The sequence below is a fragment of the Leopardus geoffroyi genome, chromosome X (assembly GCF_018350155.1).
Source record: "Leopardus geoffroyi isolate Oge1 chromosome X, O.geoffroyi_Oge1_pat1.0, whole genome shotgun sequence".
NCBI lineage: Eukaryota > Metazoa > Chordata > Mammalia > Carnivora > Felidae > Leopardus > Leopardus geoffroyi.
In genome coordinates, this window is record NC_059343.1 from 75,329,089 (window position 1) to 75,356,861 (window position 27,773).

General features: G+C 37.1%; 1 long non-coding RNA gene across 1 annotated transcript; it reads right to left on the reverse strand.

Moving 5' to 3' along the window:
* Positions 1–3,059: 3,059 nt before the first annotated feature.
* On the reverse strand, positions 3,060–17,350 carry LOC123594886. The gene is made up of 3 exons (XR_006710923.1): positions 16,782–17,350; positions 6,491–6,494; positions 3,060–3,070 (listed from the first exon to the last, which is right to left on the reverse strand). It is a non-coding gene; the product is annotated as an uncharacterized LOC123594886 (long non-coding RNA).
* Positions 17,351–27,773: the final 10,423 nt, after the last annotated feature.

A 27,773-nucleotide genomic window follows, 5' to 3' on the forward strand; every position in this document is an offset into this window, starting at 1 on the left:
TCAAAGTATTTATTTATTTTTTCTTTAATTTCCTGGTTAACTTATTCATTTTTTTTAGTAGGATGTTCTTTAATCTCTATGTATTTGTGGTCTTTCCAATATTTTTCTTGTGGTTGACTTCAACTTTCATAGTGTTGCATTCTGGATATATGCATGATTTCAATCTTTTTGTACTGGTTAAGGCTTGATTTATGACCCAGTATGTGATCTTTTCTGTAGAATGTTCCCCATGCATTCACAAAGAATGTGTATTCTGTTGTTTTAGGAATAAATGCTCTGAATATATGTTTTAAGTCCATCTGGTCTAGTGTGTTATTCAAAGTCATTGTTTCCTTCTTGGTCTTCTGCTTCAATGATCTCTCCATTACTGTAAGTGTTGTGTTATTAACAATGAGTTTCTTTAATTTGTTATTAATTTATTTATATATTTGACTGCTTCCAACTTGGGGACATATATATTTACAATTGTTAGAACTTCTTGTTGGATGCAAGAAATTTATGATATATTGTTATTATGATATTATATTATGATATAGTGCCCTTCTTCATCTCTTATTACAATCTTTGGTTTGAAATCTAGTTTATCTGATATAGTATGGCTACTTCAGCTTTCTTTTTGATGTATATTAGTATGATAAATGGTTCTCCCCCATCTCACTTTCAATCTGGAGGTGCCTTGGTTCAAAATGAGCCTCTTTTAAGCAACATATTGATGGGCATTTTTTTTTATCCATTCTGATACCTTATGTCTTTTGATTGGAGCATTTTGTCTATTGACATTCAGAGTAATTATTAATAGATATGAATTTAGTGCTATTGTATTACATGAAAAGTCACTGTTTCTGTAGATTGTCTATATTCCTTTCAAGTCTCTGTTGCTTTTGGTCCCTCTTTCCTGCTCAAAACATCTCCTTTAATATTTTTGTCAGAGCTGGTTTAGTTAGTGTTCATGAATTCCTTTAGCTTTTGTTTGTCTTGGTAACTCTTTATCCCACCTTCTATTCTAAATAACAGCCTTGCTGCATAAAGTATTCTTGGCTGCATATTTTTCCTGTTCAACACATTGAATATATTATGACACTTCCTCTGGCCTGCCAAGTTTCTGTGGATATCTCTGCTGCTAAACTTATGTGTCTACCCTTGTAGATTAATAGCTGCTTTTGTAATTTTATCTTTATCTTTGTATTACATAAGTTTCACTATAATATGTCTTGGTGTTGAACTGTTTTTGTTGATTTTGAAGGAGCTTCTGTGCCTCTTGTGATTGAATGTATGTTTCCTTCCCCAGATTAGGGAAGTTCTAAGTTATTATTTGCTTAAATAAACCTTCTGACCCTTTTTCCTACTCTTCTTCTTGGACTTCTATGATATGGATATTACTGTTCTTTATGGAATTCCTGACTTCCTTAAGTCTATATTTATGATCTAATAGTTTTCCTTCCCTCTTCCTTTTGCTTCATTACTTTACATAATTTTATATTTTATATCACTTATTCATTTCTATACTTCTTCTGTCCTTGTTGTTATGACACCAGTTGGTTTTGTATCTCAGTTATAACATTTTATTTTATTTTATTTTTGCCTGACAAGTATTTAAGTCTTTTACCTCTGCAGCAAGGGTTTCTCTGTTGTCTTCTATGATTTTTTCAAACCCAGCTATTATTCTTATGACTGCTGTTCTAAATTCTTTAGATATATTGCTTATATATGCTTTGAGCAAATCCCTGGCTGAGATTTCTTCTTGACCTTCCTTTTGGAGAGAACTCTTCCATCTTTTCATTTTGTCTAGGTTTCTGTCTTTTGTGTGTTATGAAAGTTTGTTTTTTCCTGTTCCTGAGGGTCATGCTATATTAAGATGGGATGATACACTGTCCAGGGTCTGGTGCTTCAGGAAGTGTTTCTGGTGTATGCTGTGTGCACTCTGCTATTGTGTTTTGGCTGCTCTTTGTCACAGACCAGTCCTCTGCAACATTCTTCCTTGCTTGCAATGGGGAGTATTTGCACTTTTAACTAGATGTGCTTTGATTTGTTTGTTAAAATAAGTCTGATTTTAAAAAGGCCTGATTCAAAATAGAGAAAAGGAAAAGGAACAACAACAACCAAAAACAGATAATCAAAAAAACTATAGGCCTGGGGAGGGGTGGGGGAACTGGTCTTATTTACACCAGAACTGAAGCTGATGCTTTGGAGCACTCCACACTCCATAATTAGTAAACTTCATGCATGTGGGGGTCCTGTGTTGCTCTTCTTGGAGAGAGGCCTGCTGTGCTGGCTCACAGATCTCCCCTGGTAAAGATGCCTCTGCAGGGCTCAGGTATCAGGGTTTAATGTTAAGTGAATCCAGCCTCCACTGGGGGCGCTGTATTCCTCACTGAAGTCCTACCACTGGTGGGTGGGGAGTATGGAATCGACCCTGCACTTTTGTCCCTGGGTAAGGGAGCTGGTGCCTGCAACTGTTCTGGAAACCCTCACAGAAAAGCAAAAAATCTCCCCTCCTTTGTCCCAGGCTTCTGTCAGATCCCAGCCCTCAATCTGTTTGTACCTGGGCCATTGACACACCTGACACCATAGTTCTGTGTTTTATCTCTGGTGTGTGTCTGGGATTCAAAACTCCAAATCATAAAAGACCCTGCAAGATGCAGACCCACTCCTCTTCTCTGCAGGAGAGCCTGGCAGGGCTGCCTGCACCTGGCACCCTTCTGTCTCAGAAAAGCAGTCACACAGCTTCCCAGGTGCCTGCAGTTTATGGTAAAGCAAAGCAAAAAGCTGCAGCCAGATTATCTGCCCTCTGTGCATACCTCTGTCCCCTGCTGTTGAATAGCTGCTCACTGATGTGCACCAGATCTTTTGTCCTTGGAGAGGCAATACTATATGTCCTCTTCCAAATGTACTCCAGGAAGGGAAAGTTCTCTCCCAATACAACCCAAAGGATCCCCACACCATACTGTCCACTCCCAGGCCTCTGCTCTCCTTCTCCCCAGGAGCACCACTGCCTGCCCAGTTTGGCTCTGGTGAGTGGGCTGGATGGACTTCTAAAACCTCAGAATTTGAACTCCACTGCTTGCAAAAACTTGGCAATAGTTCCTCTGGATCCCCCTGTCAATGATTTTGGAAGAGTGTTTTTCTTGCACAAACTAGACATGCTGCTCTCTCTCCTCCTCTCTCCTTCTCCCTGTCTGCTTTCTTTCTGTGAAAAGTGTGCCATCCCCTCCACAGCACCATGGCTTTTCTCCCTCCTAATTCATGTTTTCTAATCTCATACATGCCACGTTCTCTCCCTCTAATTATGCAGATTGGTCTCTTAATCCTTAGATTGATTTCCTAGGTGTTCAAAATGATTTGGATGTTGATCTAGCTGTGCTCAAGGGATGAGGCAAACCCAGGGTCTCCCTACTACTCTGCTATCTTAACTCTTCAGGAAATAGCATTTCTTAAACCTGTAGTGACACTTTACATTTTGTTTCAGAATCATTTGTATTGATTATGAAAATAAGGGATCATACATGAAATGTTTTATCTAAGGCTATACCTCTGGGTATAATTCTTCTTGTAAAGAGACATTGTTTTTAGAGTAAAAAAAATAAGATTTTTAATGCTATCGAACTAGTTTTGAGTTATCTGATGGAACTTGTCAGTCCATAATTTTAAAAAAATCCATTGTTTGTGCCCTTTTAGCATTCCCATTTTTTAAATGGTTTCTTATCAAGAAGAATAACATATGATTTTTAGGAAATATTTTTTAATCAAGAAAATAATGCCTTCAAATTGCTAACTCCATAGCATTCAATATTATTTTTGTACATCAGTTTCACATTATGTATAAAATAAGTTGGATCTTATTTTGAGTCAGAACCATGTGAATATAAGTGAGTGCTTAAGAACTTAACAACATGAGAAAACTTTAAGTTGTGACTTCTACCTCTGCTTCAGCTTATAAATTCCTTGAAGATTGGTTAAATGACTGTCTTTTGGTTCATGATCAACAAGTTCTTTGACTCCACATGTTTTAGTACAATATTCGACACATAGCAGAGACTCAATAAATGGGTAATTTCTGAGTTGTAGAATATGAAGTTAAGAAATGATGATATCTGGGAATTATATCCATATGGCCTTTGACTCACACCTTTAGAAGAAAATCGAAGGTATTTAATTAATGATGAGGCAGCAAGAAGCAAAAAGTACTGTAAATTCTATTTTTATAAACCAATTAACAATATGGCACTGTATTATTTTATCAAGGTCATATAGCAAGTCAAGGCAGATAGAGAAGCATAATCTATATATTTTCTTCTCAGTCTCAGTTCTCTCTTATAATAAGCTGCTATTTTCTTCTGCCTAAGGTAGATGGTTAGATTAAGTCAAAAGAAATTCATATGTAGTGCTAAACACTTATAAAAATAAAATCATATTTTTTACATTTTCCAAAATTGTGCCATAGAATCATATTTTAGAAATTCTATTGATCGTAATAATTTCTATAAATTTTATAAGTATATAACAATGACAAAACTAACCGCATTTGATAAGGAAAACAAATGGATTTATTTGTCAAATACATTTTAATTGTAAGAATTTCTTGTTATCTCCCCACATCAAAGTTTGTGCAATATATTCAATTTTGAATAAGAAATGAAAAAAAGGACCAATAGCAGAAGTAATAACAGCAAAGAATAGTGAAAATAATAGTGTTAATGGAAAGAAAAGCATGAAATAATGGGCATAAATCTGGGAAGAGAAATCTTGAACCTAACAGAGGTCTATCTACTACCTCTTCAGGAAGCAGGAGTAGAACAAATTCCTCCAATATATTGCTCTCAGTTTATATGATGTAGAGGTATAAAAGATTGCCCTTCATCTTCTCTTTTTTATTGTTCCTTCTCCACTTTCCTTCTTTTGATTTTCCCATGTTTCTGGATTTTTAGTATGTTCCACTAGGTTTGATTTTTGAACTTTTTGAAGGACAAGGAGTATATACATCCTATTAACTAAACAATGGGAAATATGAAGATACAATTATATAATTTTATTAGTAAGAAAGCTAAAAGAGATAGTTTCCTGTTTTAACTAGCTACTTGCCTTTTAGTATCATGACTGAATTCAACTCAGGATTCTGTTAGTTTATTATTTTAATTTTAGCTGTAGCAATCACAGAAGAAGAAATCTCAAAACAGAATTGCTTTATAAAATTAGCTTATAGTCTTAATAGCTATTTATCTTCTTGCTCATACTATAGAAATTCAACAAGGTATTTCTGTCATTTGCATCTATTCTTTGGAGTTATTTTGCAACTCACCAAAATAAACTCTTTTATATTGTTTGTCAGAATAAGTAGGCACAGTAGATGTGGTATTGATAGCTAATTAGTCACTCCTAAGCATATGTCAGCATAGCATCAAAGGTTTAGTATCTGTATTTTATCCTGATAAAATGACTAGCTTCCAATGTGTGAATAACATATTTCAAAAGATTCCTAAAATATGACATTCAAGGAGAAAACACATAGAACTCCATCTTTAAAATAAAATGTTTTGAATAACAAATATTAATGAGATTTTTGCATATACATTAAAAACTACCAACACTATATTGGCAATTAATCTATCAACTTGTATGAAAGATTCAAGATTAACTTCCATTTACATTTTGAAGTAGACAATTTTTATTGTGAGAAAGAAAGAGAAAAGAAAAGTTCATAGAAATCTTATCAGTCAACCATATTGTCCCGTAAAACAGAAATCTCTGTTTAATGTCAGTGAACACCTCAAGTGGGGGTTCATGGGTTATTTGTTGGAACAAAGCATCTGTACTTCATCTTACATCTAAAGACTTACAACCCTTTAAACTCAGCAATAATAAAATAGTCACTTACTAGATGGATTCTCCATGAAAGATACATTATTTAACTTTTCCAAGCCTTCTCCCATAATGTGAATAAAATCTGCCCAGATCTAAAAAACAACAGTCTTATTGAATACTGTCTTCTGAAATAGTAAGGCTTTGTATTAAAAATTTTATTAGTGACACATAGAATTATATGTTCAATTAAAAACATAAACATAAATAGTAGACTACAATAAACATTTAAAAACAAATGGATGTGTGTCTTGACTTCTTAAAAAACAATTATAGATTCCAAAAAAAATTGTATTGGGTTTATTTACTTGATATTCAATAAGTTATTCTAGTCAAGAGGCCTACACTAGTTCCTCCTTATGGGGGCAACCAGAGATATTTAGTTATATGAATACATAATACTTTTAATTCACTGTCCTATCAGTTTTTAACATCTCTTTCTACAGGTAGTCAAACCTTAGAGAAGATGATATAAAGCATATTTTCCCCCCGGAAAATGTTTTGTGTAGCATCGACTAAGACATGATTCTTCCTAATTGTTTTTGTGCTAATTTTATGTTAATGAGGGGTAAAAAAGAATAGGTTTTCTTAAATCACTTTTAAATTATTCACTTGAAATATCTACTTATATAACGTGTCTTTTGTGCTAACATTTTTTTCTATGTTTAGGTATTTTAAAAATCCTTTTACATTTTTAAGTATATATTGAATTACAGCTGTACCTTGCTTTGTAAAAGATATTGTTTTAGTTATTTACATATGTGGCCATATGTGTGTGTGTGCATGTGTGTGTGCTCAAGCTCAGCCATGAACCAATCCTGTTACTGCTAGTGGTAAATGTAAAATTAACCAACAATCATATAAATAACTTACTTATAGACAAGTAGCCCATTCAGTAATTTAATTTTAGAACATCAGATGCCATTATAAATTCACATAGTTTGAGTGAATGACATGTTTGATCTTAAACATGACATTGATAGTTAATAAAAGAGGATTATTTCCCTTCAGATGCTTTTATAGTCTTTTAATACAACAAAAATTTTGATAGAAGGCAAGTAATAAAACCATGAGCTTTTCCTGCTTGAAATTCATCTACTTACTTAAAACTAAATATATTTTAGAATATACTTACGTAAGAATTATCACAATGAATCTAGCGCTGCCTTCTTAAAGTCATTTCTCAATAAACTCACCAAAGTCATCTTGTAAAAACCAAAGTCAGATCACATCACACTTCTGCTCACAAACCACCAACTGCTTCCCATCCTTCTCAAAGAGAGTTGGAATACTTTATAAGGACCTACAAAGCCCTCTACAATTTGCCCCTACCCCTTTCCATTCTTTTTCTGACCTCCTTTTCTACTACTTTCTCCTGACCTCACTCAGGTCCAGCTACACTAAGCTACTTGCTATTTTTAATAAACACACTGAAAATTCAGGGCTTTTGTTCACTATATTCATTCTCTCCAGAATATTTTGCACTCAGATACATGCATAGCTATATCTGTGATAGTAGAATAACGGATCTCCAAAAATGTCTGAGTCCTAATACTTAGAACCTGTAAATAATGTTAATTTACATGGCAAAATGGACTTTGCAGATGTAATTAAGGCAAGGACTTAAAGTAGGAAATCATCCTGTATTAACTGGGTAGACCCAATTGCATTGCAAGAATTTTTAAAAGCAGAGAACCTATTCTGGCTGCAGTGAGGAGATGCAAGGGTGAAAGTTCAGAAATGTTACTGGATTTGAAGATGGAAAAAAGAGGCCATGAGCCAAGGAATTCCGTCAGCCTTTAAGCAAAGGAGGAAAAAAAAAAAAGAGAGAGAGAAAGATAGACAAACCAAGAAACAGAGTCTTAATTATAGAGAACAAATTGATGATTACCAAAGGGAATGTGAGTTGGGGGATGGGTTAAATAGGTGGTGGAGATTAAGGAGTACACTTGTCATGATGAGCACTGGTGATGTACACAATTGTTGAATTACTGTATTGTTCACTTGAAACTAATACAACACTTTAACTGGGATTAAAACAAAAACTTTTTAAAAAGTAAAAGATGGAAAAGATAAGGAGAGGGATTTTCCCATAGAGCTTCCAGAAAGGAATACAGTCCTACTGGTGATACCTTGATTTTAGCCCAGTGATACCTATGTCGAAATTATGACTTATAGATCTGTAATGTAATACATTTGTATTATTTGAAGCCACATTGTTTGGTGGCCTGTTGTATACAGCAGCCATGGGAAACTAATATATTACCTTCAGCTCTTTCCAGTCTTACTAAAATATGTCACATTTTCAGTAAAATCTGTCCTATAGATCCAATTTACAATTTTTGTTCCTTAATATTTATTACATGATTTTCTTCTGCTCTATTTTTTCCATACCATATGCCACTATCTACACTGTATCTATACATATATTAATACTGATATAGAAACGAAGATATATATCTATAGTTATGATTTGTCTTTCTCCACCAGAATATTAGTTCCATCAGATCAGGAATATTTGATTTGTTTTGTTTTTAACTGATGTATCTTCACTGAATCAAGGTTCTAACACACAGTAGATGTTGAATAAATATTTGTTTAATGAATATGAATTATTTTTAAAGATTTTATTTGATTAAGTTAATTATATAAAGAAATCTCAAAATTGACTCAAGAGTAGATTGTATAATTGGAACCATTTCCTATCCTGTCTGGCAAATGTAATTTGTGTCTATATAATGATTTAATTAACGTTTAAAAAGTTTGGTATTTCTTTCCTAAATTCATAAAAAAAAAAATTGTACTTCATACAAATTCCTGTAGACCTACCTTTATAACTTGAATACAAATGAAGCAGAATAGCTTTAAGTATGTATGTAAAAACTATAGACCTGTGGCCATTTGTTTTGTTGTTACACTTATTTTTATGCTAATGTAGTTCAAAAATGTCCCTCCTACTCATATCCATTATTCTCTTCTTTTGTCATGAAATATTTGTTCACTGATGGACAATGAAAATTGCCATTTTTCTCTAGGTTTTCCGTTTCACTGCTGGCAGCTTTTAAACTTATACAGACTACTTTGCAATTCAAATGGGGAAAAATAGTTTGCAAATGGTTTTCAAACCTATGAGTAGCTTCTGTTCACTATGATGTTTACTTCATGTGATCATAGGTTCATTGTTCTTCAGTCCTTGGAGACAATAATCCCTAATCAGGTACATCTATTTTAAGAATTAAAATTACCTCTGTGTTACAAGATTCATTTCATTTGAACCAACCTTTCAACTGAATTCTTCCCCTGTGAAGCTCTTTTGTGTTGGCTCACAAAAATTTCAAATTTCTTTGCCTTCAGAATAAATTGCCTAAGAATAGCTCAGGCTAGGCTCAACTAAAGGATGACCTAATTTAACTTAATGTGAACTAATAATATTCAATTTCATTGAAAAAAAATTATTTCATGGGGGGCGCCTGGGTGGCTCAGTTGGTTAAGCGTCTGACTTTGGCTCAGGTCATGATCTCACGATTTGTGGGTTCAAGCCCCGTATTGGGCTCTGTGCTGACAGCTTAGAGCCTGGAGCCTGCTTCAGATTCTGTGTCTCCCGCTCTCTCTACACCTCCCCTACTCCTGCTCTGTCTCTCCCTATCTCTCAAGAATAAATAAACGTTAAAAAAAAATTAAAAAATCTTTCATGGAATGCCTGGGTGGTTCAGTTGATTAAGCATCCAGCTTCACCTAAGGTCATGATCTCACCGCTCTTGGGTTCGAGCCCCGCTGTTAGCACAGAGCCTGGAGCCTGCTTCAGATTCTGTGTCTCCCTCTCTCTCTCTGCCCCTCCCCCACTTGCTCTCTCTCTCTCTCTCTCTCTCTCTCAAGATAAATAAACATTAAAAAATATTTCACTCCGGGGCACCTGGGTGGCTCAGTTGGTTAAGTGTCTAACTCTTGATATCAGTTCAGATCATGATCTCACAGTTTAAGGGTTTGAAACCCACATCAGGTTCTGTGCTGATGGTGTGGAGCCTGTTTGGAATTCTGTCTCTCCTTCTCTCATCCTTTCCCCAGTTTGTGCTCTCTTTCTCTCAAAATAAATAAACAAACTTAAAAAATGTCTTTTAATTAAATCTATGAAGTACAATTAATACTAAGTTTTCTTCCATTTCTTTCACTATATTTAAAGTTCAAGTTGAGTAATTTTCTTAAGTGCTATTTATGTTATTTATTCTATAACACTAATTATATTACTTTTACATTTTAATAGGATACACTTGGCTTGGACCAAATTATCTAACACAGCAATGAAACTTCACATGATCATTTTCTGCAAATATCATATGTGTCACAATGAGGTTAAATGCATTTTTCAACTGCTATCATAATTCTCCACTGTGATTTCTCTATTCATCAGAGAAAATATGATTAAAGTGGAGCTTACATGGTGTGGAGTACAAGAAAGGTTCATTCACCTTGATTTACCCACACATCAGCTTTTGACTTACTGAAAGGATGTTATGGTTCCTTAAGATAATCATTCCACACCTAGATGTTGTCTATAAAGCATCAAATAGATTATAGATAAGAGCTGTGAAATTTTTATATGAAAATCTCTGTTATTTTCAAGCAGTGGGAAATTGGGAGAAGTAACTCCCAATTAGATGACAACACCATCAATTGGAGAGAAAATTATTTTCAGTTGCCCTACAACGGACAATGCAATTTCTTTACCATCAAGATTTTGTACTTTACAATAAATATATTAATTTTGAAGGTGCAATATGGCATTTTCATATCCCATATATTGATTTTACATTGTAAATTAGTTGGGGTTTGTATCTAGTGTTAGTCTATTTCCTTAAAAAGCCATAGAATTATAGACAGAAAAGAAATATTAAAAAGAAATTATAGAACAACCCAACCATCTCATTTGACAGATAAGAAAACAGATACCAAGCGAGGTTTGATTACACAGATTTACATGAACTGAAATGTGTGTCCCTCAGTTCACAACGTGGGTTTTTTTTCTACTTCAAACACCCCTTATTATGAACTATATCTTCAAAATTTTACTAACAATAAATAATTCAATAGGTCTTTTCTTCACTAAAACAAGTGTTGGTGTTGACATATGTAGTCAAAGAGAAAATAAAATGTTTGAAATTAGCTGAATTTAGAATAAAGACAACAAGGAAAATGGTCAAACATTAGTAGGTACTCAATGGATAAAAAGGAAGTTCAACGTGGTAAACTTTTAAAAATTTTGATAAATATGAGATTAATCAGCAAAATAATGACATGGTCTTCTTCTATGGCTTATAAACCAGCACTGAAGATCAATCTGAAAGAGAAACAGTAATATTTTGTGAATAATAGCAGGATCATAAAAGATATAGTCCCTATTTATGCTAGTCTATAATTAGAATTCTAATTAACTAGTAATTTTTATTGATTTTCCCTTTCTTCTTAATTTTATTTTTACATTTTACTAATTTATTTTGAGATGGAGGAAGAATCCTAAGCAGACTTCACACAAACAGTGCAGAGCCTGACATGGCACTCAAACTCAGGAACCATGAGATTTATGACCTGAGCAGAAATCAAGAGTCCGATGCTCAACCAAGTCACCCAGGTGCCCCAATTTCCCTTTCTAAAAGGAGCTGCTATTTTGTCATCTTTATCTCTTTAGTATCCAATAAAATCTAGTCTTGCTACTTTTTATGGAAAAAAAAAAGAATTTTTGAAGGAAAATCTTCCCTATTAAAACTAATGCAATAACAACAACAAAATCTCTTTATGATATCTGAAGCCTACAAATAAAAGAAACACTTTTTAGTACTACTATTATGATGCATTTAACAACGCATTTGAACATGACATTGTGAATTGTTTCTTCAATTATTAACTATAATTTAAATTGTTATTATAAATTTCTGAGCATCTTTTCATGTTTTGCAAATACCACATGATCTCATATGGATATTTTGTGTTCTGTATGTGGCTCAAAGATACCTAGTTACATCATGACTAAGCATTAGCAGTTTAAGGACCCATTTAGAAGGACACAGGGAGAGAGTATAGATTCATATAGTAATATTTTTTGAACATTTGTAACTGATCACTGCTATTACAGAAATGTGCTACCTGATCTTGAAACTGTGCAAATATACACTCTTTCAGAAATCTTCATGTAATCATTGTGAATTTAAAAAATACTTTAAATGTTGCTTTAAATACACCCAAGTGTTGCTATTTCTATAGTATTATATTTCAGCAGGCTGAACAATCCATATGTAGAATGAAAAACTAGCTCCTGTTGTCTCTTGATTAGACCACCAGGAATTCCTTCTATGTCAGTGCTCATGGTAAATGCTTCAACCTTTTTTTTCTAATTTTTAAATTTTTTTTTAATGTTTATTTGGGAGAGAGAGAGAGAGAGAGAAGGGGTGGGGCAGAGAGAGAGAGGGAGACACGGACTCCAAGGCAGGCTCCATGCTCTGAGCTGTCAGCACAGAGTCCAACGCGGGGCTTGAACCCATGAACTGTGAGATCATGACCTGAGCTGAAGTCAGAAGCTCAACCGACTGAGCCACCCAGGAGCCCCTTTAACATTTTTAAATTAAAATTTAATTTTAATTCCAATATAACTAACATATAATATAATATTAGTTTCAAGAGTACAATATAGTGATTCAACAATTCCATACATCAACCTTTGCTTTTCATGACAAGTGCCCTCCTAATCCCCATCACCTATTTCACCCATCCTGCTCCCCACCTCCCCTCTGTAACCATCAGTTTGTTCTCTATAGTTAAAAGTCTTCTCTATAGTTAAGACTCTTTCTTGGCTTCTCTCTCTTTTGTTCTTTTTCTTTTGCTCATTTTGTTTCTTAAATTCCATGTATGAATGAGATCATGTGGTATTTGTCTCTCTTACTGACTTGTTTTGTTCAGTATTATACTTCCTAGCTCCACCCATGTTCTTGCAAATAGCAAGATTTCATTATTTTTTAGGGCTGAATAATATTCCATTGTATACATATACCAAATCTTTATTCCTCAGTCAATGGACACTTGGGCTGTTTCCATAACTTGGCTCTTGTAGATAATGCTGCCAAAAACATCAGGGTACATGTATCCTTCTGAATTAGTGCTTTTTTTAAAAAAAATTTAATATTTATTTATTTGCTTTTGAGAGAGACAGAGCATGAGCAGGGGAGGGGCAGAGAGAGAGGGAGACACAGAATCTGAACCAAGTCCAGGCTCTGAGCTGTCAGCCCAGAGCCCAACGTGTGGTTTGAACTCATGAACTGTGAGATCGCGACCTGATCCAAAGTCGGACGCTTAACCGACTGAGCCACCCAGGAGCCACTAAAATTTTTTTTAATGTTAATTTATTCTTGAGAGAGAGAGAGAGAGAGTTGGGAAGGGGCAGAGAGAGAGGGAGACACAGGCTCTGAAGCAGACTCCAAGCTCCAAGCTGTCACCACAGAGCCCAACATGGGGCTCGAATTCACGAATCATGATATTATGGTGAAGTCAGTCACTCAACCAGCTGAGCCACCCAGGTGCCCTTTGAATTAGTGTTTTTGTATTTTGGGAGTATATACTCAGTAGTGTAATTACTGGATCATGGCATACTCCTATTTTTAGCTTTTTAAAATATTGTTTTCCAGGGTGGCTGCACCAGTTTGCATTCTTACCAACAGTGCAAGAGGGTGTCTTTTTCTCCATATCCTCACCAATATTTTTTTTCTTATATTTTTTATTTTAGCCATTCTGATAGGTGTGAAGTAATATCTCATTGTATTTGTATTAAGAATTTTTTGTTTATTTATTTTTGAGAGAGAGACAGAGAGCAAGCCGGGAGGGGCAGAGAGAGAGGGAGACAAAGAATCTGAAGCGGTCCCTAGGCTCCCAGCTGTCAGCACAGAGCCTGACATGGGGATTGAGCTCATGAACCATGAGATCATGACCTGAACCAGTCAGATGTTTAAATAACTGAGCCGCCCAGGTGCCCAATAGCTCATTACAGTTTTGATTTGCATTTCCCTAATGATGAGTGATGTTAACCATCTTTTCATGTTTCTTTTGGTCATCTAGATGTCTTCTTTAGTAAAATGTCTATTCATGTTTTCTGCCTATTTTTAATTGGATTATTTCTGGGGGGTGTTGAGTTGTATCAGTATATATATTTTAGATAATAACCCTTTTTTAATATGTCATTTGTAAATATCTTCTTCCATTCAGTAGGTTGTCTTTTCATTTTGTTGATTGTTTCTTTCACTGTCCAGAAGATTTTTTTATATAGTCCCAATAGTTTATTTTTGCTTTAGTTTCTTTTTTTTAGAAAAAAATTAATGTTTATTTATTTTTGAGAGAAAGAGACAGAGCATGAGTGAAAAGGTGCAGAGAGAGAGGGAGACAGAGAATCTGAAGCAAGCTCCAGGCTCTGAGCTGTGAGCACAGAGCCTGACATGGGGCCTGAACACGTGAGCAGTGAAATCATGACCTGAGCTGAAGTCAGATGCTAAACCAACTGAGCCACCCAGGTGCCCCCTTGCTTTAGTTTCTTTTGCCTAGGTGGACTTATTTCAAAAAATGTTGCAATAGCTGATGTAAAAATATTGCTGACTGTGCTCCCTTCTAGGATTTTTATGGTTTCAGGTCTCACATTTGGGTCTTTAATCCATTTTGATTTTTTTTTTTTTTGTTTGAGTTCATATGGTGAAAGAAAGTGGTCCAGGGATGCCTGGATGGCTCAGTTGGTTAAGCATCCGACTTCAGCTCAGGTCATGATCTCGAAGTCTGTGGGTTCAAGCCCTGTGTTGGGATCTGTGCTGACAGCTCAGAGCCTGGAGCCTGCTTCAAATTCTGTGTCTCCCTCTTTCTTTTCCCCTCCCCAACTCATGCTCTGTCTCTCTCTGTCTCTCAAAAATGAATAAATGTTTAAAAAAATTTAAAAAAAACAAAAAGTGGTCCAGTTTCATTATTTTGCATGTAGCTGTCCAGATTTCCCAACACCATTTTTTGAAGAGACCATCTTTTTCTTATTGGATATTCTTTCTTGCCTTATTGAAGGTTAATTGACCACATGATTGTGGGTTTATTTCTGGGCTTTCTACTCTGTTCCAATGAGAAATACTTCAAACTTAATTCCCTAGAGGGAACCCTACGAAATAGTTTAGTGAGAAAAGCAAAACTTGTAACTTTTTGTTTTGTTTCTTTGATGCACTAAGAATTTATTTACTTTATGTATGGACTACCCTTGGTTTTCCAGCAAAGAAGCTACAATTTATATTGCTTTGTAAAAAGGATCTATTAGCAACATTAAACAATTTCATGTCTCTAAAAATGTGATATGTGAGGAGGAGGAGTCAACATGGCGGAGAAGTAGGGTTACCAGAATTCCTCTCATCCCTGAAACATAGCAGTATTGTAGTCAAAACACTTGGAATTCCAGGAATCTAGGCTACAGTCTGACAGCAACATCTCCAGGGACCTAGGAGACAGCTTGGTGGTTCAGAAGTGTGTGTTTGTGAATTGGGGGAGAGAAAATGGGTGACAGCATAGACATAGAAGAGGGGGAATCCCCTTTGGTGGATAAACAAAAGGAAGAGAAAGGGAAGCTTTTTGGGATTGTATTTGGATAAGAGAAAAACCTCTCCAGACCATGGTCTGGAAAATGAAGAATAAGAAGAGAACCAGTTTCTACTTTGCAAACAGCCTTAGGAATGAAGATTGTAGATTTCAGGGTTTTACAACTATCTCCTGACCAGAGCCACTGATGGTGTGCAAGCCTGTGCCGCTGAACCTGCACATGTCTGGTGGGGAGGAAAGCCAACCCCGAACTGGATAACACTCTTGGGGGTGCACTACGAGAAAGTCATCCCTTCCATAAAGTTCTATGAGAAGAGGGTTTATTGACTCTCGAAGTACAAAAGACCCTGCAGGCACCAGCCAAAGGCCCTTTGTCAGCTTGAAGGAATGGTTCTATTCCTGGTCAGTGCACAGCAGCATCATTTAAGACATCGGGTTTTGAATCCTAGTCCAGCACAGGGGAGGCAAGGGAGACTGTGGAGCAGGGAAAAACAGCCCACCCTTGCCAGTGCTGTTCTGGGAGGGCAACCTGAACAGAGTGGTTTAGGACACTCAGTCCAAGAAGGAGAGACTGGTGTGTACTCCCCATCACCAATGCGGTGGGGCTTCAAGGAACAGGACAGCGGCCCCCAGTGGAGGCAGGATCATTTACAGCAAATGCCGCCCCTCAAAGCTTACTAACTGCTTATCTACTGGAGTGTGATTGACACTCACTGAACCAGTTAAGCCCCTTCTCAAGACCAACACAACCACCATTTTCAAGGTACCAAGGGGCAACTGTACTGTGGTTTTTCTTACAGTTTCTGATTTGATTTTTGGTCATATATATATATGTATATATCCTCTCTCTCTCTCTCTCACCCTCTCTCTCTCTCTCTCTGTCCTTTTTTAATGCTGTTCCTGTCTTTTCTTTAATCAGGCAATTTTGCTATATTATTTTTAGACCTTTTCTGTATCTCCTTCTTGTTTATTTTCCTCTCTCTCTGTATTAAGCCCTGTAATTTTTTTGATTCTTTGCCTGGTTTTTATATCCACCCCTATAATTTCTGTCTCAGTTTGGAATAAGCTTTATTTCCCCCTCTCCTTCTCCTCTTTTCCAGGGTTACTTCAACAAGCAAATCAAAGCACACTTGGTGCAATCCACCACTCCACCAATCCACCACTATGAGTAGTGAGGTAAAGCAGCCAAGACACAACAACAGAGTGCACATAACACACTCCAAAAACATTTCCTGAAGTTCCAGGCCCTGGACAGTTTATGACCCTTTTTTTAATATTGTAGTACTCAAAGGTGCAGGACACATAACAAACTATTAAAATATGTAAAGGACAGAAAACAGCAGAGAATCTATTGCTATAGTGATCAAGGAATTAAGAAATAGTCACGATGAATTCAGAAATGCTGTATATGAGGTGCAAAATAAACTAGCTGTAGTGACAGCAAGAATGGGAGAAGCAGAGGAGAGAATGGGTGAAATAGAAGGTGAAATCATTGAGAAGGGTAAAATTAAGCTGAGAAAAGGAGAGAAAGGAAATTACTAGACCTCCAGAGGAGAATTAGAGACCTAAGTAATTCAGTGAAATTAATTAATATCCATATGATAGGAGTTCCAGAAGAAGAAGTGAAAGATAAAGAGCAGAAGGTTTATTTGAACACGTTATAGCTGAGAACTTCCTTAATCCGGGGAACAAAACAGGCATCCAAGTCCAGGAGGCACAAAGAATTCCTTTCAGAATCAACAAAATCAGGTCAACACCATGACATAGCATGGTGAAACTGACAAAATACAAAGATAAAGAGAGATTTCTGAAAGCAGCTAGGGACAAATGAGCCTTAACCTACAAGGGTAGACACATAAGAGTAGTAACAGACTTGTCCACTGAAACTCAGCAGACCAGAAGGGGGCAGCAGGAAATATTCAATTGCATTGTTTGTGGGAATGCAAACTGGTGCAGCCACTCTGGAAAACAGTGTGGAGTTACCTCAAAAAAATTAAAAATAGAATTACCCTATGAACCAGCAATAGCATTTCTAGGAATTTATCCAAAGGATACAGGAGTGCTGATTCATAGGGGCACATGTACCCCAATGTTTATAGCAGTGCTATTAACAATAGGCAAATTATAGGGGCACCTGGGTGGCTCAGCTGGTTGAGTGTCCGACTTCAGCTCAGATCATGATCTCATGATCGGCTCCCACATTGGGCTCTGAGGTGTCAGCTCAGAGACTGGAGCCTGCTTCAGATTCTTTCTCCCTCTCTCTCTGCACCTCCCTGCTCATGATCTCTCTCTCTCTCTCTCTCTCTCTCTGTCAAAAATAAATAAACATTAAAAAAAATTTTCAAAAAAAAATAACAATGGCCAAATTATGGGAAGAGCCCATATTTCCATCAATTGATGAATGGATAAAGAAGATGTGGCGTATATATATACATATACATATGTATATATATGTATGTATGTATATACATATATACACACACACACAGTGGAATACAACTTGGCAATGAAAAATAATGAAATCTTGCCATTTGCAGCAATGTGGATGGAACTGGAGGGTATTATGCTAATGAAATAAGTCAGAGAAAGAAAGATATCATATGTTTTCACTCATCTGTGGAATTTGAGAAACTTAACAGAAGACCATAAGTGTTGGAAAAGAAAAAAAAAAGTTACAAATAGAGAGGGAAGCAAACCATAAGAGACATTTAAATACAGAGAACAAACTGAGGGTGGAAGGGTGTGGGGGGCAGGGGGGCAGGGAAAAATGTGTGATAGGCATTGAGGAGGGCACTTGTGATGAGCACTGGGTGTTTGATGTAAGTGATGAATCACGGGAATCTGTTTCTGAAGCCAAGAGCACACTGTATGCACTGTATGTAAGCTAACTTGACAATAAATTATATTAAAAAATTAAAAGTGGTATGTAATTACCTAATGGTGAATTTTTAAAAAAAACATATAAATGCAGAAATTTAGTTCTAATATGCTTGGCTATGCGTCATATAAATTCCACTAAGTTAAGTATCCTAAGCTTACAATTATTAAGTCATTCACTCTTTAAAATATTTTTGGTACAGTTACAGAACAATTCATTTATTTATTTTTATTTTTTCATTTTTTTTTATTTTAGAAAGAGAAAGCATGAGTGGAGGAAAGGGACAGAGGGGGAGAGAACAACAGAGAGAGAGAATCCTAAGTAGACTCCAACCACACTCAGCATGGAGCCCTATGTGGGGCTAAGTCCCACGACCCTGTAATCATTACCTGAGCCAAAATCAAGAGTTGCACAGTCAACTGACTGGACCACTCAGATTCCCAAGTTACAATATAATTTAGACCAGGATCATCTTGTAATAATAAAATTTAAAAAACAACGTACTCACTTCTTTTTGTTTTTTACCCACTTCTTGACACAGTAAATAAGAATAAAATAGCATAGTGAAAATAGAAAACAAGTTTATTTTGAGGGAGTTTCTTTTATAAATGAGGTAATTACATTTGTTTTCTGTATTGCCATTTTGGTATTGTTTCCATATTTACTAAGAAAATGAAATAGGTTAAACAATGCATCATTCAATCCTAAGAGAGTAAATATAGCCAAACTTTTAAGGAATGTGGCATAATGTATCTTAATAAGTATTTTCTGGGATCTTTAGGGTGGGTCTTTGCACATGTCAGTTCCCCTAGTTATCTACTTAAAGTGAATGTCATTTATATACCAATTATTATTATCCAAAGATGGTCCACATAAATATTCACACTCTGGATGATTAAGGACCATAATGGAGTTTGCCACTGTGAGAGGCAATAGAAAATGCTTCCCTTTGCAAGGAACACTGAAAATGCAGAAAGTAGCAAGTGCCAAAAGTAGGAGACTCAAGATGGAGTAACGTTTGAAAAACTCACTTTGATTCTCAGTGGAGTATAGTCAGTTTTTGCTGAATGAATCACCAAACCACGGTTTATTAGATTTTTCTCAAAACAGAAAATTTAAGACATTAATTAGAATACTTATTGTTTACTTCATTCTAAAAATGCAGTCCATGATGTGTCTTGGTGGCTCAGTCATTTAAGTGTCCAACTTCAGCTCAGGTCATGATTTTGTTGTCTGTGAGTGGGAGTCGTGCATTGGGCTCTATTGTGTCAACTCAGAGCCTGGAGCCTACATCGGATGCTGTGTTTTCCTCTTTTTCTGACCCTCCTCTGCTCTCTCTCGCTCTCTCTCTCTCAAAAATAAACATTACAAAAATTTAAATAAATAATAGCGCAGGTGACTGTGATTACCAAAATTGAAGATCAGGAAGAATTGAAAAAAAAATTGATGTCCCAATTTTTTTTTCAATATATGAAATTTATTGTCAAATTGGTTTCCATACAACACCCAGTGCTCATCCCAAAAGGTGCCCTCCTCAATACCCATCACCCACCCACCCCTCCCTCCCACCCCCCATCAACCCTCAGTTGTTCTCAATTTTTAAGAGTCTCTTATGCTTTGGCTCTCTCCCACTCTAACCTCTTTTTTTTTTTTTCCTTCCCCTCCTCCATGGGTTTCTGTTAAGTTTCTCAGGATCCACATAAGAGTGAAAACATATGATATCTGTCTTTCTCTGTATGGCTTATTTCACTTAGCATCACACTCTCCAGTTCCATCCACGTTGCTACAAAGGGCCACATTTTGTTCTTTCTCATTGCCATGTACTACTCCATTGTGTATATAAACCACAATTTCTTTATCCATTCATCAGTTGATGGACATTTAGGCTCTTTCCATAGTTTGGCTATTGTTGAGAGTGCTGCTATAAACATTGGGGTACAAGTGCCTCTATGCCTCAGTACTCCTGAATCCCTTGGGTAAATTCCTAGCAGTGCTATTGCTGGGTCATAGGGTAGGTCTATTTTTAATTTTCTGAGGAACCTCCACACTGCTTTCCAGAGCGGCTGCACCAATTTGCATTCCCACCAACAGTGCAAGAGGGTTCCCATTTCTCCACATCCTCGCCAGCATCTATAGTCTCCTGATTTGTTCATTTTGGCCACTCTGACTGGCGTGAGGTGATATCTGAGTGTGGTTTTGATTTGTATTTCCCTGATGAGGAGCGACGTTGAGCATCTTTTCATGTGCCTGTTGGCCATCCGGATGTCTTCTATAGATTAGTGTCTATTCATGTTTTCTGCCCATTTCTTCACTGGGTTATTTGTTTTTCGGGTGTGGAGTTTGGTGAGCTCTTTATAGATTTTAGATACTAGCCCTTTGTCCTATATGTCATTTGCAAATATCTTTTCCCATTCTGTTGGTTGCCTTTTAGTTTTGTTGGTTGTTTCCTTTGCTGTGCAGAAGCTTTTTATCTTCATAAGGTCCCAGTAATTCACTTTTGCTTTTAAGTCCCTTGCCTTTGGGGATGTGTCGAGTAAGAGATTGCTATGGCTGAGGCCAGCGAGGGCTTTTCCTGCTTTCTCCTCTAAGGTTTTGATGGTTTCCCGTCTCACATTCAGGTCCTTTATCCATTTTGAGTTTATTTTTGTGAATGGTGTGAGAAAGTGGTCTAGTTTCAACCTTCTGCATGTTGCTGTCCAGTTCTCCCAGCACCATTTCTTAAGAGACTGTCTTTTTTCCATTGGATGTTCTTTCCTGTTTTGTCAAAGATGAGTTGGCCATACGTTTGTGGGTCTAGTTCTGGGGTTTCTATTCTATTCCATTGGTCTATGTGTCTGTTTTGGTGCCAATACCATGCTGTCTTGATGATGACAGCTTTGTAGTAGAGGCTAAAGTCTGGGATTGTGATGCCTCCTGCTTTGGTCTTCATCTTCAAAATTACTTTGGCTATTCGGGGCCTTTTGTGGTTCCATATGAATTTTAGGATGGCTTGTTCTAGTTTTGAGAAGAATGCTGGTGCAATTTTGATTGGGATAGTATTGAATGTGTAGATACCTTTGGGTAGTATTGACATTTTGACCATATTTATTCTTCCAATCCATGAGCAGGGAATGTCTTTCCATTTCTTTATATCTTCTTCAATTACCTTCTTAAGCTTTCTATAGTTTTCAGCATACAGATCTTTGATATCTTTGGTTAGATTTATTCCTAGGTATTTTATGCTTCTTGGTGCAATTGTGAATGGGATCAGTTTCTTTATTTGTCTTTCTGTTGCTTCATTGTTAGTGTATAAGAATGCAACTGATTTCTGTACATTGATTTTGTATCCTGCAACTTTGCTGAATTCATGTATCAGTTCTAGAAGACTTTTGGTGGAGTCTATCGGATTTTCCATGTATAGTATCATGTCATCTGCAAAAAGTGAAAGCTTGATTTCATCTTTGCCACTTTTGATGCCTTTGATTTCCTTTTGTTGTCTGATTGCTGATGCTAGCACTTCCAACACTATGTTAAACAACAGCGGTGAGAGTGGGCATCCCTGTCGTGTTCCTGATCTCAGGGAAAAAGCTCTCAGTTTTTCCCCATTGAGGATGATGTTAGCTGTGGGCTTTTCATAAATGGCTTTTCTGATGTTTAAGTATGTTCCTTCTATCCCGACTTTCTCAAGGGTTTTTATTAAGAAAGGGTGCTGGATTTTGTCAAAGGCCTTTTCTGCATTGATTGACAAGATCATATGGTTCTTCTCTTTTTTTGTTGTTTGTTAATGTGATGTATCACGTTGATTGATTTGTGAATGCTGAACCAGCCCTGCATCCCAGGAATGAATCCCACTTGATCATGGTGAATCACTCTTTTTATATGCCGTTGAATTCGATTGGCTAGTATCTTATTGAGAATTTTTGCATCCATATTCACCAGGGATATTGGCCTGTAGTTCTCTTTTTTTACTGGGTTTCTGTCTGGTATAGGAATCAAAGTAATACTGGCTTCATAGAATGAGTCTGGAAGTTTTCCTTCCCTTTCTATTTCTTGGAATAGCTTGAGAAGGATAGGTATTATCTCTGCTTTAAACGTCTGGTAGAACTCCCCTGGGAAGCCATCTGGTCCTGGACTCTTATTTGTTGAGAGATTTTTGATAACCGATTCAATTTCTTTGCTGGTTATGGGTCTGTTCAAGCTTTCTATTTCCTTCTGATTGAGTTTTGGAAGCGTGTGGGTGTTTAGAAATTTGTCCATTTCTTTCCGGTAGTCCAGTTTGTTGTCATATAATTTTTCATAGTATTCCCTGGTAATTGTTTGTATCTCTGAGGGATTGGTTGTAATAATTCCATTTTCATTCATGATTTTATCTATTTGGGTCATCTCCCTTTTCTTTTGAGAAGCCTGGCTAGAAGTTTGGCAATTTTGTTTATTTTTTCAAAAAACCAACTCTTGGTTTCGTTGATCTGCTCTACAGTTTTTTTAGATTCTATATTGTTCATTTCTGCTCTGATCATTATTTCTCTTCTTCTGCTGGGCTTAGGCTGCCTTTGCTGTTCTGCTTCTATTTCCTTTAGGTGTGCTGTTAGATTTTGTATTTGGGATTTTTCTTGTTTCTTGAGATAGGCCTGGGTTGCGATGTATTTTCCTCTCAGGAATGCCTTCGCTGCATCCGAACGCGTTTGGATTGTTGTATTTTCATTTTCGTTTGTTTCCATATATTTTTTAATTTCTTCTCTAATTGCCTGGTTGACCCTCTCATTCTTTAGTAGGGTGTTCTTTAACTCCATGCTTTTGGAGGTTTTCCAGACTTTTTCCTGTGGTTGATTTCAAGCTTCATAGCATTGTGGTCTGAAAGTATGCATGGTATGATCTCAATTCTTGTATACTTATGAAGGGCTGTTTTGTGACCCAGTATGTGATCTATCTTGGAGAATGTTCCATGTGCACTCGAGAAGAAAGTATATTCTGTTGCTTTGGGATGCAGAGTTCTAAATCTATCTGTCAAGTCCATCTGATCCAATCTGTCATTCAGGGCCCTTGTTTCTTTATTGACCATATGTCTAGATGATCTATCCATTTCTGTAAGTGGAGTGTTAAAGTCCCCTGCAATTACCACATTCTTATCAATAAGGTTGCTTATGTTTATGAGTAATTGTTTTATATATTTGGGGGCTCCAGTATTCGGCACATAGACATTTACAATTGTTAGCTCTTCCTGGTGGATAGACCCTGTGATTATTATATAATGCCCTTCTTCATCTCTTGTTACAGTCTTTAATTTAAAGTCTTGTTTGTCTGATGCAAGTATGGCTACTCCAGCTTTCTTTTGGCTTCCAGTGGCATGATAAATAGTTCTCCATCCCCTCACTCTCAATCTAAAGGTGTCCTCAGGTCTAACATGAGTCTCTTGTAGACAGCAAATAGATGGGTCTTGTTTTTTTATCCATTCTGATACCCTATGTTTTTTGGTTGGCGCATTTAATCCATTTACATTCAGTGTTATTATAGAAAGATACGGGTTTAGAGTCATTGTGATGTCTGTATGTTTTATGCTTGTAGCGATGTCTCTGGTATTTTGTCTCACAGGATCCCCCTTAGGATCTCTTGTAGGGCTGGTTTAGAGGTGACAAATTTCTTCAGTTTTTGTTTGTTTGGGAAGACCTTTATCTCTCCTTCTATTCTAAATGACAGACTTGCTGGATAAAGGATTCTCGGCTGCTTATTTTTTCTGTTTAGCACACTGAAGATATCGTGCCAATTCTTTCTGCCCTGCCAAGTTTCAAAAGGGAGATCAGTCACGAGTCTTATAGGTCTCCCTTTATATGTGAGGGCACGTTTATCCCTTGCTGCTTTCAGAATTTTCTGTTTATCCTTGTATTTTGCCAGTTTCACTATGATATGTCGTGCAGAAGATCGATTCAAGTTCCGTCTGAAGGGAGTTCTCTGTGCCTCTTGGATTTCAATGCCTTTTTCCTTCCCCAGTTCAGGGAAGTTCTCAGCTATTATTTCTTCAAGTACCCCTTCAGCACCTTTCCCTCTCTCTTCCTCCTCTGGGATACCAATTATGCGTATATTATTTCTTTTTAGTGTATCACTTAGTTCTCTAATTTTCCCCTCATACTCCTGGATTTTTTTATCTCTCTTTTTCTCAGCTTCCTCTTTTTCCATAACTTTATCTTCTAGTTCACCTATTCTCTCCTCTGCCTCTTCAATCCGAGCTGTCGTCGTTTCCATTTTGTTTTGCATTTCATTTAAAGTGCTTTTCAGCTCCTTGTGACTGTTCCTTAGTCCCTTGATCTCTGTAGCAAGAGATTCTCTGCTGTCCTCTATACTGTGTTCAAGCCCAGTGATTAATTTTATGACTATTATTCTAAATTCACTTTCTGTTCTATTATTTAAATCCTTTTTGATCAGTTCATTAGCTGTTGTTATTTCCTGGAGATTCTTCTGAGGGGAATTCTTCCGCTTGGTCATTTTCGATAGTCTCTGGAGTGGTGAGGACCTGCAGGGCACTTCCCCTGTGCCCTGGTGTATAACTGGAGTTGGTGGGCGGAGCCGCAGTCAGACCTGATGTCTGCCCCCAGCCCACCGCTGGGGCCACAGTCAGACTGGTGTGTGCCTTCTCTTCCCCTCTCTTAGGGGTGGGATTCACTGTGGGGTGGTGTGGCCCGTCTGGGCTACGTGCACACTGCCAGGCTTATGGTGCTGGGGATCTGGCATATTAGCTGGGTTGGTTAGGCAAGGTGCACAGGGGCAGGTGTGGCAGGCTTAGCTCGCTTTTCCTTAGGTGATCCACTTCAGGAGGGGCCCTGTGGCAGCGGGAGGGAGTCAGATCCGCTGCCAGACGTTTGGCTCCGCAGAAGCACAGAGTTGGGTATTTGCGCGGAGTAAGCAAGTTCCCTGGCAGGAACTGGTTCCCTTTGGGATTTTGACTGGGGGATGGGCGGGGGAGATGGCGCTGGCGAGCGCCTTTGTTCCCCTCCAAACTGAGCTCTGTCATCCGGGGGCTCAGCAACTCTCCTTCCCTTTGTACTCCAGCCTTCCTGCTTTCCAAGCAGAGCTGTACACTTATGACCTCCCAGATGCTAAGGCGCACTTGCTGTTGGAACACACTCTGTCCGGCCCCTCTGCTTTTGCAAGCCAGACTCGGGGGCTCTGCTTGGCAGGCAGGCTGCCCCTCTGCCTGGCTCCCTCCCGCCAGTCGTGTAGCACACTGTCTCTCAGCCCTTCCTACCCTCTTCTGTGGGCGTCTCGTCTGCGCTTGGTTCCGGAGACTTTGTTCTGCTAGTCTTCTGGTGGTTTTCTGGGTTAGTTAGGTAGGTGTAGGTGGAATCTAAGTGATCAGCAGGACACTTGGTGAGCCCTGTCCTCCTACGCCACCATCTTCCCCCTATCCTCGATGTCCCAATTGTTTTTCTTTGTCATTAATTCTTATATCTGAAGATGTAATTCTTACCTCAGCTACCCAGTTTTGAAAGGAAAATCTTGTGTTCTGTTACCCTATACTTCCTGTATTAATCTCAATAACTACAGATATGTTTTAATTTTATTTTGTAGCTTTTCAGTCTTTGCCTGTCTTTTACTACTTAGAATTGAAGATGTTGACAGCTAATTTTCAGAATTTTTTTTTTTTTTACTTTTTATTTACCTATTTTCCCCATGTAAAGAGTTTTGGTCACTGCCAGCTGACTGTAAGATTAAAGCAAGAGGTCTGGAGTGGAGGGGAAGGAAGAAATTTTGGGGCATGTATACAGTACAGAATGGACGTGATGTCTTGTATTTGGTGTTGAGAACAAGAAACTACAAGGGATATAAAATAGGAGGTACAAGGTAAAGACTGAGGTAAAAGTAATATGGATACTATTTTTTGATATGTTGATTTTTGAAATGTCTATGAAGAGTTTATTGGAAATGGTTAGGATGCAGTTGAAAAAAAATCTCTAAATTTCAGAAGAAACATTATACTTGGCTGAAGGTAAATATTTGAAAATCATTGAATAAAGGTGGTAACTGAAGTTGTGAGTGGAAACGGATTCTACAGCCTCAATGTACATGTTTATTCATATATGTAACAAATAACTTTGAGTGTCTATTATGTGCCACACACAAAATGGTAAGAAGATATACCATTCATTCTATTGAAAACCCAAAAATATAGAAAGTGTGCATTCATTTAAAGTAGAATCTATAATATTTTGTCATTGCCAGATCCTTTAGGTCCTAGATTTATACTTTTAGGTTTTTATGGAAAAGTCTCACAATACTCTGTTAAGTTATATATACTTCTGGTAACATACGTTTTATATGTTTTATATGTTATATATATATATATATATATGTTTTTTATATATATATATATAGTAAAAATAGAAAACAAGTTTGTTTTGGGGGTTCTTTTATAAATGAGGTAATTACATTTGTTTTTTGTATTGCCATTTGGTATTATTTCCATAATTACTGAGTATGAAAATGAAATAGCTTAAACAATGTGTCTTTCAACCCTAAAAGGTAAATAAAGCCAAACTTTTAAGGAATGTGTCTCAGCATATCTTAATAGGTAATTTCTGTGATCTTTAGAGTGGGGTCTTTGCCCATGTCAGTCCCCCTAGTTATCTACTTAAAGTGAATGTCATTTATGTCAATTACTATTATCCATAGATGGTATCCGTAAAGATTCCCACTCTGAACGATTTAGTGACCATAATGGAGATTACCACTGTGAGGGCAACAGAAAATGCTCCCTTTGCAGGGAACACTGAAAATGCATGAAGTACTGAGTGCCAAAAGTAGGCGACTCAAGATGGAGCAAAATTTAAAAAACTCAAACTTTGAAAACCTCAACTTGTGGTTGTTTCACTGAACCTTAACACAGGAATTTAATTATTTGGATATTTATTTGTTTCTCCACAATCACACATGGTTTATACTGTGACTTTAAGAAACTCAGTATTCCTCCTAGCTCAAATGATATCATTGACAATCTGGAGGTACACAAACATAAGAAAATTTTCTATCAGTTTGTCTCACAGATAAGAGAAAAAAGTGTGATTGGGCAAACAGAATAACATTTTATTCCACCTCCTATTTTCTTTTAGCATCTAGAATAGGATATCTATAGATTCTTATATTTGTTTATTGCAAATTCCGCTTATAAAAGAGCTATCAGGGGTGCCTGGGTGGCTCAGTCCTTTGAGCGTCTGACTTTGGCTCAGGTCATGATTTCACAGCTGTGCGTTCAAGCCCTGCATCAGGCTCTGTGCTGACAGCTTGGAGCCTGGAGCCTGTTTCAGATTCTGTGTCTCCCTCTCTCTCTCCCTCCCCCACTCATGCTCTGTCTGTCTGTCACTCTCTCTGTCAAAAATAAATAGGGGGAGGGAGGAAGATGGTGGCGTAGGAGGACGCTGGGCTCACCAGGCGTCCTACTGATCACTTAGATTCCACCTACACCTGCCTAAATAACCCA